The sequence below is a fragment of the Rhipicephalus sanguineus genome, chromosome 4 (assembly GCF_013339695.2).
Source record: "Rhipicephalus sanguineus isolate Rsan-2018 chromosome 4, BIME_Rsan_1.4, whole genome shotgun sequence".
NCBI classification, from domain to species: domain Eukaryota; kingdom Metazoa; phylum Arthropoda; class Arachnida; order Ixodida; family Ixodidae; genus Rhipicephalus; species Rhipicephalus sanguineus.
Window position 1 is genome coordinate 114736141 of NC_051179.1, and position 13001 is coordinate 114749141.

Genomic DNA, 13001 nt, shown 5'->3' on the forward strand with positions numbered 1-13001 from the left:
TCGCTAAGAAATGCTTCGCATTTAATAAACAAAAGTAGTAAGATGTACAGAAGCGGTGCCACAAAATAGTGAAGGATATTGCACCAACATGCTGGCTGCAGCATGAAAACTGTTCATAGCAACGCAGTAAACGCACAAATATATCGGGTGTCCCAGCTAACTTGTGCCAAGGGGCTAAAAAATGCAATATTAGAGGCAGGCGAGTGGAATCAGTTGTGTACTGTTGACCACCACCTTGTGCACTACAGACAATTTTTGTTTTTGTAATTAATTTGTTAATTCGGATAAATAAACTATAATGCCAAATATTGACTTTAGGCAAGAAATCGTATTTGCAAAGTTCGAGAGCGTCTTCAGAAACTCCCACTGCATTATTTGCGATAAAGAAAGTGTCACGTGTACCATTTTTTCCAAGCTGCAAGAAAAGCCCGCGAAATACAAAAAAACACGTGGCTAATGCATTCACGCGCCGCGATCATGCTGCTCTCAGCAGTGGTTTGAGCGAAGGAAATCAGTTGAGGCTCCGACTGCTTATCGGCCTACCGCATCGACGGAGTTGGAGAGTCCTGCGCTATGCCTTTGCGGGTACGCATTCAGAAAGAACAAATGCGAGGTGATGGCCACCAACGAACGCGCCGGTATGACTTATCGATGACAACATTATCGCCATGAGCATCTTCAGCTGCGTTCTCGGGCACGCGCGTCGCGTAGCGCTACTTCAAGCCTACTGCATGCTTTTAGCCGCCGATCGCTGCTGCCTCGTGCGGGACCGCGTTTAAGCGCGCACCGCTTTGTAGAAACGAAAGCAGCTCGCTGTTGCAGAGCTGAGCGTTGCGGGTCGTGCACCTAGAAACCTTTTAAATGTGAACATATTCGACAGAGATCTGTATGGCTGGATGAAAATTCATACACAAAAATAATAAACTCTCCAGCCACTTATAGTGCAAAGTTGCTAAAGTTAAAATTTTAAAACTATAACCTTGCTGCATTGACGCTATTACTATAAACACACGCACACGGCCCAGCAAGCGTAGTGGTGTTGTAACCATAGTGCACGTTTTTATTAGGCGACAACCCAAACTCACCTCCGTCCATGGCCAGGACATGCTATGCATCGCTTGCAGAAAGCTATCGTTACGGCGTGGTTGCTGCGTTGCCACTGATATTGAATTGGACAGCGTCGGCTGTCACAACAGCTGGGGCGCTAGTGGCACCATTAACAAATGCAGCAGCGCAAATGTACAAGATGGCGACCATGACGTACTTCTGCTCACGAAGCGCGCTGTCCGCGAAACATTATTTTCGGTTCCTAAAACCAGGTTGTGGCGCCGCAATGGCGCAAATTAGGCAAAAAAGACCCTTTTGGAGCAGTGTGGAGCAGCAATTGCCACGTGGCGCAGATTGGTGCAATTGGCGCAGGTTTCCCACCACTGGCAGTGCTGCATAGCGTAGCCTTGTATAGTATCGTATAGCAAGGGGGTGGGTAAGCGAAGGGAGGGTGAGGAGGAAGGAAAGAAGCAGGGGAGAACGAGTACAGAGAGAGACAGAAAGAAAGAGTTAGGCAAAAAGAGAAAGAGTGAAATAGAGACAAAGAGAGGAAAAGATAGAGGGCAAGAGAACAACTACAAAGGTGGAGAGCGAGAGAAAGAAAGAGAGAAAAACATCGAAAGACAGAGAAAGAAATAGACAGAGAGGCAAATGGTTAGAAAGAAAGAGACACAAACAAATTACACCATCTCCCGCTAAAGGGGACTATGAGGCGATGCGAAGCCGGAGCACTTGCACGATCGCGTTCCGTTGCCGTTCGCTGGGCATGCTACCGACCTCGCGTCGAGGAACGCGAAGAGGAACGCTACGCCCGTCGTGTCTTCCCTCTAGCCTGGCCGCTAATTCTCACAGGGCGTGCGGGGAACGCGGTCGACAGGCGCGCGAGAGAGAGGCAGCGTAGGAGAGGAGAGAGAGGGGGAGGGGACGCGCATGCGCTGGCCCTCATGCGCGGTGCTGTGCAGGAGAGAATTTCGGCATGTCGGGCCCGCATTTCAGAGGAGCCAACCGAGACAAGAGCTGGACGGAACGCGCGCAGTGCTCTACCACTTGAAGGAGAGGCGACTAGAGGAGGAGTGTAGCGTATGCGCCGTGAGAGCGAAGCGAGAACGCAGGAGAAGCGCAAGCAGGTGCTGGTAGAGAAGTGGAGAGAGTAACGCGCAGCTGTTGGAGAGAGGGAAGGAGGAGAGTCGCGCATGCGTAGTGTGAGTGCGGACTACTTCGCCGCGTGCGGATTACCACGCCGCGTTACATACCCCCGAGCAAGAGATACGTCGCATCTAAAGTTTGGCACATATGCCCTAGTGGTGAGAAGGCTGAGGAAGCAGCGGAGCTGGTGGCCTTCCACTATACATGGCTATGCTATCCTTCACCATCTCCTCTCCTCCGTTCCCTCCTCCTCACCCTCAGGCATATCCCGCGCACTGTCGGAATCAATGTAATGCGAAGCAGCCATAACAGGGCTGCATACATCGCCTTGTTTTCCTTTTAGGAAAATGAACTCATTCATGTCATTACGTCTCGAGTCCACTGCCCAATGTGCTCGAGAGTCATTGCCATATTCGTCGCCTTGCTTCAAGCCGCCGCGATTGCCGCAAGCTACTATACGCGTATGATAAGCAAGGCTAAGCAGGTTGTTCGGATACTAAAGCTGAAAACCTTTTTTATCGCTTCCAGTTCGGTCAAACTAAAACACTCAACACTTCTTTACACTTATCGACTCACAGCGGCTTGGGTATAGAGCTGAAGTGATTCTATTCCTTTTGTCTGCAAGAAAATAAATGTCCTGAAACAGGAAGAGGTTTCGTCGCTTCATGAAACATTTACTGGTTTCCGCCCATATTTGCGTCGCCGAATATTTAAGTTCCAGGCCAGACAGAGCAGAATAAAAGCATGACAGACTGATCTAACGTTACAGATCCCCTGCTCGGCGGTAGCCTGCTCTGCAGTGTTGGAGCACAAGGCGCGAAAGTGTCGCATAAGAGGCTAGCACCGCAGAGAGCCTACAGTGCGTGGTCCTGAGACGCAGAGGACAATCTTCACAGCAGAAGCGTAGGACAAGTTTCATTACACAATTACGTGGTAACTGCGTTAAAGGAAAACATCGCCTCAATTGCTTCTTGGCCAGCGTGCAGCCGACAGTGACAATTATCGAAAGTGGGGGGGGGGGTCTCCGCCCCCCACCTTTTCTCAGTGGGGGCGGGGGCCAGCGCCCCCCCCTCTCGTCCCCTCGGTAGATACGCCTATATTTACCTTCTCCACTCCTCCTTTCCATACTCCTCACTCTCACTTCCCTTTCCTCGCCCTTGTTATCATTAATATACACGGCTATCCTATACATGGTTTCGCCTGCATGACGCCATACATCGCAAGTGAGGGTGAGGAGGATTGAGGTGAGGAGGGGAGAATGTAAAGCATAGCATATCCATCATAGTATAGCATGGTCGTGTGTAGTATAGTATAGCAAGGAGCGGGAAAAGGAACTGAGGATGAGGAGGAGGGAAAGGAGTAGGGGAGAGGGTGAAGCATAGCATAGCCATGTCCTCTGCAGTTTACCAAGGGGTGTGAAAGGGGAGTGAGAATGAGGATTGATGTGAGGTTCAGGAGGAGGAGGGTAAAGCATATCATATCCATGTATATAATATAGTGTAGCAATGATGTGGGAAAGGGAAGTGAGGGGAGGATAAAGCATAGCATAGCCGTGTACAGTGCAGGATAGCAACGGGGTGGAAAACGGAAGTGATGGTGAGGAAAGACGTGAGGGTTATGAGGTGGGAAAGGCGGAGGGGAAGGGTAAAGCATAGCTGAACGTTGCAATAGGGGGAAAGGGAAATTGAGGTGAGGAGACTGCGGCGTAAGCGTGAGGTGGAAGGAAAGAAGGAGGAGAGTGGACGCCTGTGCATCACAGATGAAGTTTTCCCGTCCCGCCGTGGACGCCGAGCAGGCTGTATGCTTACAACGCCAGCGCGCACTTACCAGTGAACACCAGCTTCGCCGAAGGGCAGGCGATTGACTGCTCCGCATTTGCTACAGCTGTCACGTTGTGCGCAACTGCATACATTTTTTGTACTGCTCTATTACTCAAATATTCTGCCGGAATTTGCCGGGCGGGCGAGAAAAGAAGCATTTGACAAGCATACTTTACTCTGAAAGGTCGAATTTCAGTTTAACGAAGTTTCAATGTAACGAAATAATTTGCCGGCTTTCCCGACTTCGTTATGCCTTTGTTTAGCTGTATGTCCATACAAGTACACTTTTCTCGTTCAATTTATTGCTCGTCTTACATGGCGACCCGCCACGGTGGTCTAGTGGTTATGATGCTCGACTGCTGGCCCGAAGGTCGCGGAATCGAATCCCGGCCGCGGCGGCCACATTTTCGATTGAGGCGAAAATGGTTGAGGCTCGTGCACTTGGATTTAGCTGCACGGTAAAGAACCCCAGGTGGTGGAAATTTCCGGAGCCCTTCGCTACGGTGTCTCTCACAATCATGCCGTGGTTTTGGAACGTTAAACGCCAAACATTATTACCTTACATGCTGTGCATGTCTTATGTTCACCGTGTTTCGTGTCGTACATACTTGGTCCCAGTGTACTGAATATAAGTCTGTGGTGCTGACATAGGTCAAGTAATTCTGCGTCATTATCAGTAGGTTTGGAGCGTATTATCGCTCAAAACCTACCGGCCACAGTAAAAAACTCGCAAAGTGTAATTCTCGTTGCGCATTTTGCTCCTGCGTCAGGAAACGGGTACTAAGTAAGCGGGCAACCGGGACACTGGGCAGTGAGTTGGCTGCATTACGAGACGCAGTATGAATCCCTGCTTCACTTTCGCTGTAGGTCGTACCGGTGTTTCAACGTATCCGGTATTGGCCGGCAACTATCTTTCCGCAACGGACGGCTAGGTGGATGCTGTTTTTCGACCGACTCGCTAAATATACTCTATACTTTAAATAACACCCTGAGCTGCACCAACCAGGGTTGCAAATGCTGCAGCCCTTTCTTTATAAAGGGACGCAGATGGAGTGTTGACACGGGTACTGATGTATATGTATCGAGAAAAAAAAACGTGTGCTGATGCATGCAGCATAGTGCAGGACCAAACTGGTGGTTGATTTGGACTTCAGCTCATTTACGTGTTCCCGTAGGCAATGCTTGATAATTCGGTCGTTCGGAGAGATGTATAGAAAGCCGCGAACAAGCGGCACATCAAAGCCAAAGGCTACAAGGGTCCGCTTTTGCAACAACTGCATGCGCGAAATGCGAATAACGAGGCCGAAACATGTATTCAGAAAGGATTTCCTGAATGAACCTGAGGCTTTTCGGGGCTTTACTCGCTTCCAGCATCGCATAAACTTTAAAATAGCTTAGTCGCTGCATTGCGCCAAACACCCAGTGGCATATGTACGCAGTAACCCACGTTGTAATAGAGGTTCATTGAATAGCGTGCTCAATACGGTACTAAACAATTACAATGACACAGGTTTGCATGAAAAAGGCTCATTTCGGAGTGGCGCCTACCCGAAGTGACAAACCCAATGTCCAAGCTTCGAACCTAGTTGAACGTGCACACCAGCGCGATCCCATATATCTATTAGACCACGCACAACCCTTTATTCTTTCATACGTGATAGACCTCATACGCAAATAGCACAATAAGTAAATTCAAAATGGGTATGAATGCATATTCGTCGGCATCGCTACCAAATATGGCGACTCAATTTGGGCACCACTAAAACATCTACGTGCTCTGGGCAGCCAGAGGACATCATCTTTTACGTAGGCCTCAGGCTTACGTAAGCCAAGGAGTAGAATCACATGCGAAGAAATTCAGGTCACCTGGACTTTGCGTGCGGCTTGATTTGTCTTTATTTGGTGTCCTCTAGAAGGTCCTAAAACAACACTTTGTCCCTTACATTTACAAAGTAGTAAGCAGTGGATTCAGGCGAAGGACACAACCGGCAATAAGTAGGATAATGGCTAGCGTAAACGAGACAGAGGACTAGAGGAATGTACACGACACAGGCGCTGTGTAACAATTGAAAATTTGAGAAAAAGCATGACATATTTAAGCTGAAAGGGGGGCAGTGAACAGCTGAACCGTAGCCCCTTGAAACTGTTTTACGTTCCAGAAACCAAGAAAAATATCATTTGTCATAAAAGCTGATAATCACGCACGTTCCAGGAACAATAGTTCAACATCGGTAAGAACAATCGATGGATGGCCCACGCACTTGTCTGTGTTTTTCGATATTTCGTTCGCTTCCGCGATTTCTCGAATGCGCTTGTCCCTATGCCTCATCACCACAACCATTTCGTTTAACTCAGGTGCGCAGCCGCATTCCAGCAGTGAAAGGAAACGTGCGAAGAAGGCGTACCTTTCATGCTCTCTTAAGCGGACGTGCCGCCACATGACAAAGGAATGGAGCACACAACGGCTCTAGCACAGTCGGCGACTCGTGTACGGTGTTTAAAGAACGCTTTTCACCACCAGTAGCTGCCCGCTCTCCCTGCGCCCGTCTGTCAGTGTTTGCTCGGAGACTTCCGGGCTTCTTACCGGTACGAAAGACGTAACTCACGTTGTAATGACCGGCTGTCGTCTTGAAGCGGTGCGAAGAAGAATGCAGATAGGGGATAACGGATACCTTTTGTTCGCCTATCTGAAAAGAAAGCCGCTGCACCCAGCCGCTCATATTGTTCTCACTCCCAAGAGGTGTAAACCAGAAATATTGTACTTCCCTGTGGAGTATAAGCAAGAACGTTGTACAGGGTGTTTCACACTTAGGGGAAAACTCGGAGGGTCACTGCAATGTGCTTCCAGTTTTCCCCCAAGTGTGGAACATTATTCTATTCCTGTTTCTTGTTTGCGCTGGCCATCACGAGTATATTCCAAATAGCCCAATTTGCTGCCTTATGGCAATAAGTCTACAAAGGAAGATAACGATTGTTTAACATTCCTACACTCGAATTATGCAGAAAGCGTAAACAGTGATCTCACGTGTATACGTGAGGAGAGGAAGCATATTAATATGTCTCGAGAGCAAATTGCACACGCGGAGTGTTAATAAGCACGTAAAACACTCAAGCCTCATTGAGAGGTGACAAACTTTTTATTGTGATAACCTTTATGGAGACGCTGAAAGCGAAATTCGCTGCAGCACTGATGTGCTGAATAAAGCCCAAGTGGAGAAGATCCTATCTCGTCCGCGCCCACTACACTGTGATGTGAGTGAGAGGGAAAGGCGGGACGAGCAGTAGCGCTAGTATCATAATGTATGCTTCCGTTTCCGTGGGCGTAGGCAAATGGAGAGGGGCATGGGAGGCTGTGCAGGCCAGCTGCTGTTCAGCTCCTCCTTGGTAGCCTGGTAGCGGCACGCGAATGAGGGCAGGGGCGGCTTGCGCTCCCTATCTTTGTGTCATCTGCATTGGTTGTAAAGGCTTGGTGAGCAGAGATGGCTGGTAGTGTTGCATACCCTGTGTTGGATGTCGCTTCATGGCATAGTTTCCTTGGCGCGTTGAAGTGCGAGGCAACAAGCTCTTTCTGCTCTTTTCACTCTGCGCTGTATTTCATGCTAGAGCACGATGACGGTAGTGTTAGCAGACATCAAATCGAACCTGTCCATGCTTGCATGTCCACGCCTAACACCATAATAGACTGTGAGCGAATGTGCACTGCATGCATATATATGTATATACGACCGACAAGACTGCGAAACTTGCATCGTAGAGTTGGGAGTCCTTCTATGCAAAGTGTCCCAGACGTGCTACGCGGTTGTCACACATATTGCTGATAATATTTGTGGCTTTTTGCTGTACTGCACGTAACACTGTGGCAAGAAATATGAGCTTGAAGGAGTGTTTCACTCCCGTAGTGCACTCGTGAATATCGCTCGCGTTTATTCAACCGTGCAAAATACGTAAATCTATTAAACATTTCGTTTGTAAGTGGAAGCTCGACGCGTGCACCTGTATAGAGGCCCTGTTTAGACGTCTGATTATAAGAACTAAACTTTTGACGTTTTCTTCAACCGATCGCAACATAGTTCATCCTTAGAGAAAGTTACATGTAAAGGCACTACACATGACAGCTCTGACATTGCTGGTGCCGCTTTCAGTAATTACTTTTTTTGCGAAATGTTAGGTCGAAAAGAAAGCAATTGACAGTGTAAGTTACATCGCCGTAATTACTTCTTTCTTCTATAATCCCTGATGATATGTGACATCAATCGAGAATTTTAAAGAGACAAGGCCTGGTGTTGACAGAAGTCCAGTACAGCATTTAAGATTTCTAGTCGATATCATATGTGCACAACTTTCTGTAATTATAAATCTTGCTGAAGTTCGTGTAGAATTTGAAGAGCGTGATACACATTCGGTTTCCAAATATTGTCCTCTCGGTATTTTTTCTTCCCTTAGTAAAGTTATTTAAAATTTATTTATGATGCTCCTAAACACTACCTGGAAAGACTTCATTTACTGAATTCTAGCCACTTTGGATTCCTGGTGGGAAGTTATACTGACCTTACCCTACTTTCAATAGCTGGCTCTATCACAAGCTTTATTGATTCAGAAGGCGTAGCTCGCCATTTTTTTACTGCACGAGTACTTTCGACACCATTATAGCCTCATTTAAAAAAACTCAAGCCGCACGGTATTTCAGGTAGATGACTCAAGGCTTCAAAATGTTACCTGGTCAACAGAATGTCCATACATAGTATACATATCAGGCTGTCTCGCCACTACTAAAACGATTATTCTAGGCTGCCTCTCGGCTAATTGATTGGTTCATTAGTGTCAGTAAACACATTGGCCACTGGGTGTTTTATGTCGAAAATGCTATTCACATTAAAATATAATAAAATGATACACGTATTAATTCTACCGCCAATAGTTCAAATGCCGTTATTTTTAGCTTGTCCAACCGGTGGCACGAAAAGTGTTTACTGATTATTCCAAATAAGTCAACGTTTCCAGGATTTAAAGGGACACTAAAGGCAAATATTAGGTCAACGTTGATTGTTGAAATAGCGGTCCTGATACCTCATAATGCTACTTTTCTGCCAAGGAAGTGCTTATTTTCAAATAAAATCACGTTTTAGTGGTTCGCATCGCGTTAGCGCACTTCAATGCACCCGCCTGAAAGCGGTCTTTCTCACGTCATTGTTGCTGCGCATAATGTTGCCCACCTTTACTGCACGGCGGCGTGCACTGGCGGCGTGCACCATTCGGGCATCCGGCAACATCGCATGCATGCGGCATTTTGACGAACTTTCTGTCAGAGCGATTTTCACGAGTGCACAAAACACACGCGGCAGTATGCGATAGCGAAACTACCACTGAGATGCCACCCCGTGAGTGAGGCAGGGTGCCGGGCGAAGCGCAGTTCGGCGAAAACGGAACCTTTTAACCACGCGCGCCGTTCCCCATGGCAACGCCTTAAGAGGTTCTTTTTTCCATGAATCAAACAGAAACGAACAAGCAGCATTTTATTACGTCTCTTGATGCACGGAAGGTTGTTTTTTTATTGCAGCTAGATTGATTACGAGTGATTAATTGTAGTCGTGCTGTCTTACGTCATCGGATCATGACGATCGATGAGCGATCGTCATCGCTCATAGTGTGATACATTTAGCTTAATTTCTTGGTAAGTGGGGCACTGCTGCTGATAATATTGCCGTTTTAGACGTTGTGATACATTCAGCTTTCACTCTGACATAAATTGTTATTTGCCTTTAGTGTGCCTTTAGAGCACCTCAACGTAAGTTAATGTCGTTATTGCGCATCACAATAAACTCGCCTTTTATTAGTGTCACCGATTCCTTGTCATTTACCTCGTCACTAACCCTACTTTCGCTAGCCATAATGCTCACATTAGATAAAATTGGAGGGTGCTTGAGTTTCGCCTTAAGGAAGGAGTCTCAAACACGCAGCCCGCGGATCTGTCACTAATGGCCCGGCCCGCACATGTCGGTCTTCGTCCCATATGTTAGGAGCCTTCGTCCCGCAATGGACAGGTGTCCGCACCAGACGGGCAACGTAGCCAGACGGGTTTCTCACCGAATGTTTTTGGCTCAGGAGGAGGAGGAAGAGAGGTGGATAAGAGGAAAAGACGCTCTTTCTGCAGCCCTTTTTAAGTGATCTCGTAGTGGCCGAAGGCTTCCTCCTACGATACACGGGATTCTCACTTCATCCCGCTTCAGGAGAAACAAGAGAAAAGGCGGCGGGAAGAAGGGAAAGTGGGCTATCGATATGTGTCTTGATGGCAACGTTAGCTGAAATTTTGTTCCGTGCACTTCTCACTCATTTAGAGCTCAAGTGCAGCCTACCAGAACACGAAATGATCATTCTTATGCATTTCGCTGGACATTAAAGCTTCAAAGCCACAAACCACCACTTTGTAATTCATTTTCACTCACATGGTACCACTCCCGAGGGTATTTGTGTAAAATTATACTCTGTAACCTCGGAAGGACGCGTAATTCTGTTGCCGTGGACGCATTTTCAGCACAGAAACTTTGCATATTGAGCAATGATACGCCAAACGTTACAAAGATTTGCTGCTTCTGAGGCTGTGCGCCCTCACAATACAATTACAGAAAGGGCACTGCGAGCATTTGTCAGCGTAATGAAAATTCGTTATTTCCACCTAATGGAAGCTTTTTGCAGCGTCCTACGGGAATTGTGCATGTGACAGTGTCGGAGGAAGAGTGCAGCGTGTGGCAGCAACGTATGCATTGTACCACAGGGATCAAATAATGAAACCAACTCAATTGTTCACATCAGCAGACTGCATCGTTAGGAGTATCACATCTCCGTAGTTGTCGAGCATCACATATGAAGAACAGAGAGCTAGACTCGCGTACAGGTTCAGCAGAGCGGCTCCTATTAATGTCACGCGGAAGTTTCACTTCTTCGAGTCCATTTCAGGCTGCGATGCTCTCGTAAAAACCACCTCGTATTGAACGAAGAAATCATCGAAGTGTTGAATTAGTTTGCGGTCGCATAAGACTTCTACCTTGATGTCCCAGAACTCACGTGAGCGAGAAGTGCTCAATAACTTTCCTATAAACAATTAATATTCGCCGAAGCAAACTGCAGGTCACGGCGCTCCAACTGTACAGAGGTAATAGAAATAAACGCGAACATCGCGGCGCGTTAGTGCTGTTTGCACTTCTTTTCATCGCGCCCTTACCTTTTATATCGTGGAAGACTCTAGTGTCTTGATATTACCATCCAGGTTACAACCGCTTGACTAGAAATGCGAACAGCGGAGCAGATAGATGCGGCACATTGCGGGTTTCTTTCCACCGCGATGGCACATTTTCCCACATGATGATATTGGAGAACATGCATCTGCTTCCTATGACAAAATATTAAGCAAGCATAGAAATTTTCCTGCGTATACTAGCTGTATAGATGGCCCTGTAACGCAATGTGCCGGCAGTACCGGAAGCTGTTCTCCGGCGTCTGTATTTATAATAGGGTCCGTTAAGCATGCTCAATTTGTAATGAACATTCAGCAGTTTTAACGCGATAGCGTTAAAGAGCTCGTATCGCAGAAATTCCGCCGTCGGCGTCGGCACCGTTGGTTGTGAGCGAAAAATCATCATCTTGTCCGTGACCGAAAAACCGAAAAAGCTGCAAATAAAATAATAAAAATGTTGGGTCCGAGTGAGAATCGAACCCAGGCCGTCTGCGTAGCAAGCAGGTGTTCTACCACACAGCCACGCCTCTGTTTGGAGCTGCACTGAAAGTAACTTTCATGCTTCCCGAAAATACGCGTCCTGTATGCAGGTGTCACAGTACGAGATGTAATATCGCAGTAATATTGCGTGGTACAAGCGTACATTGCCATCGGGCGTCACACCATGTGAATATCATAACGACTTGGTGGTTTAAAGACAGCCACCCATTACAGAAGGCACACACATTACTGCGCGTATTCCCTTAAGACCACGTAGTGGGTGCATCGCAACTTCGAAAAAGTTTTTTGCGCGTCATTGCTCCTGGTTTAAAGCATGCTACCCATTATATAAGGCACACACCTTAGTGCGCGCATTCTGTTAAACACTGGTAGTGGTCGAAGTACGCACTAGGGGTAGGATATCGCTATCGCGTTCAACTCTTAAAGGCGAAGCTTAAGCGTCCACCAATTTTTAACCATGTCATCAAGGCGAGAAGACTTTGGAGTTCTTCCCAGTCGCAGACATTCAGCTGTTAACTTCCCACAGCCGAGTGTCACCTGAAAGAGCGGCTATATGCTGGGAGGCAAAGTCGCATCGAAAAGAAGTGCCGGATGCGTTCTGAGGGCCAACTTCATAATTTTTTCTTAATTATAAGAAAAAGTTATGTAAAGATGCTTGTTTCGATGGTAACAGCGGAGTGCTTTATCAAATGCCCCATGAAGATATTCTCTCTAGTAGTGCATCCATGCAAAAAATATGACTGGTAGATCGGAGAGTAAGGCTAGTTTGTCTGTATTCACCTTTGAATTCTCCTGTACAGCTCAAAATGCAACATGGACGACAGAGAAGCACAAAGTCGGAAAGCTCTGACTCTCCGTTGAGCAGTTACTGCGTACGACGTATGCGCAAACATATGCACGTACGCGCATTAGAAATATATATGTCTAGCGAAAAGGGAAAACACAAAAGGCAGCCCAACTTTTGTGCTGCTAGTGCGTGTTTTTTGAGGAGTTCGATCTCACTACCCTTAAATTTAGACAGAGCAGATAGGGGTGACATGCAAAAAAAAAAGGTACGGAACGGTATGATTTCTCGTATGCGACAGATGCCATATCTTCTTCTCGTTTTTTAGCTTCTTTTCACGAAGCACACTAGAATATTTTGCCAATAACCATTTGCTACAAAATCATGCAAAATTATATCCTGAAAGTCATGCAAATACCAAGATTGGTCAGGCAGACTATGTGTTTAAATAAGATTAGCCAGCTCTGAAGTA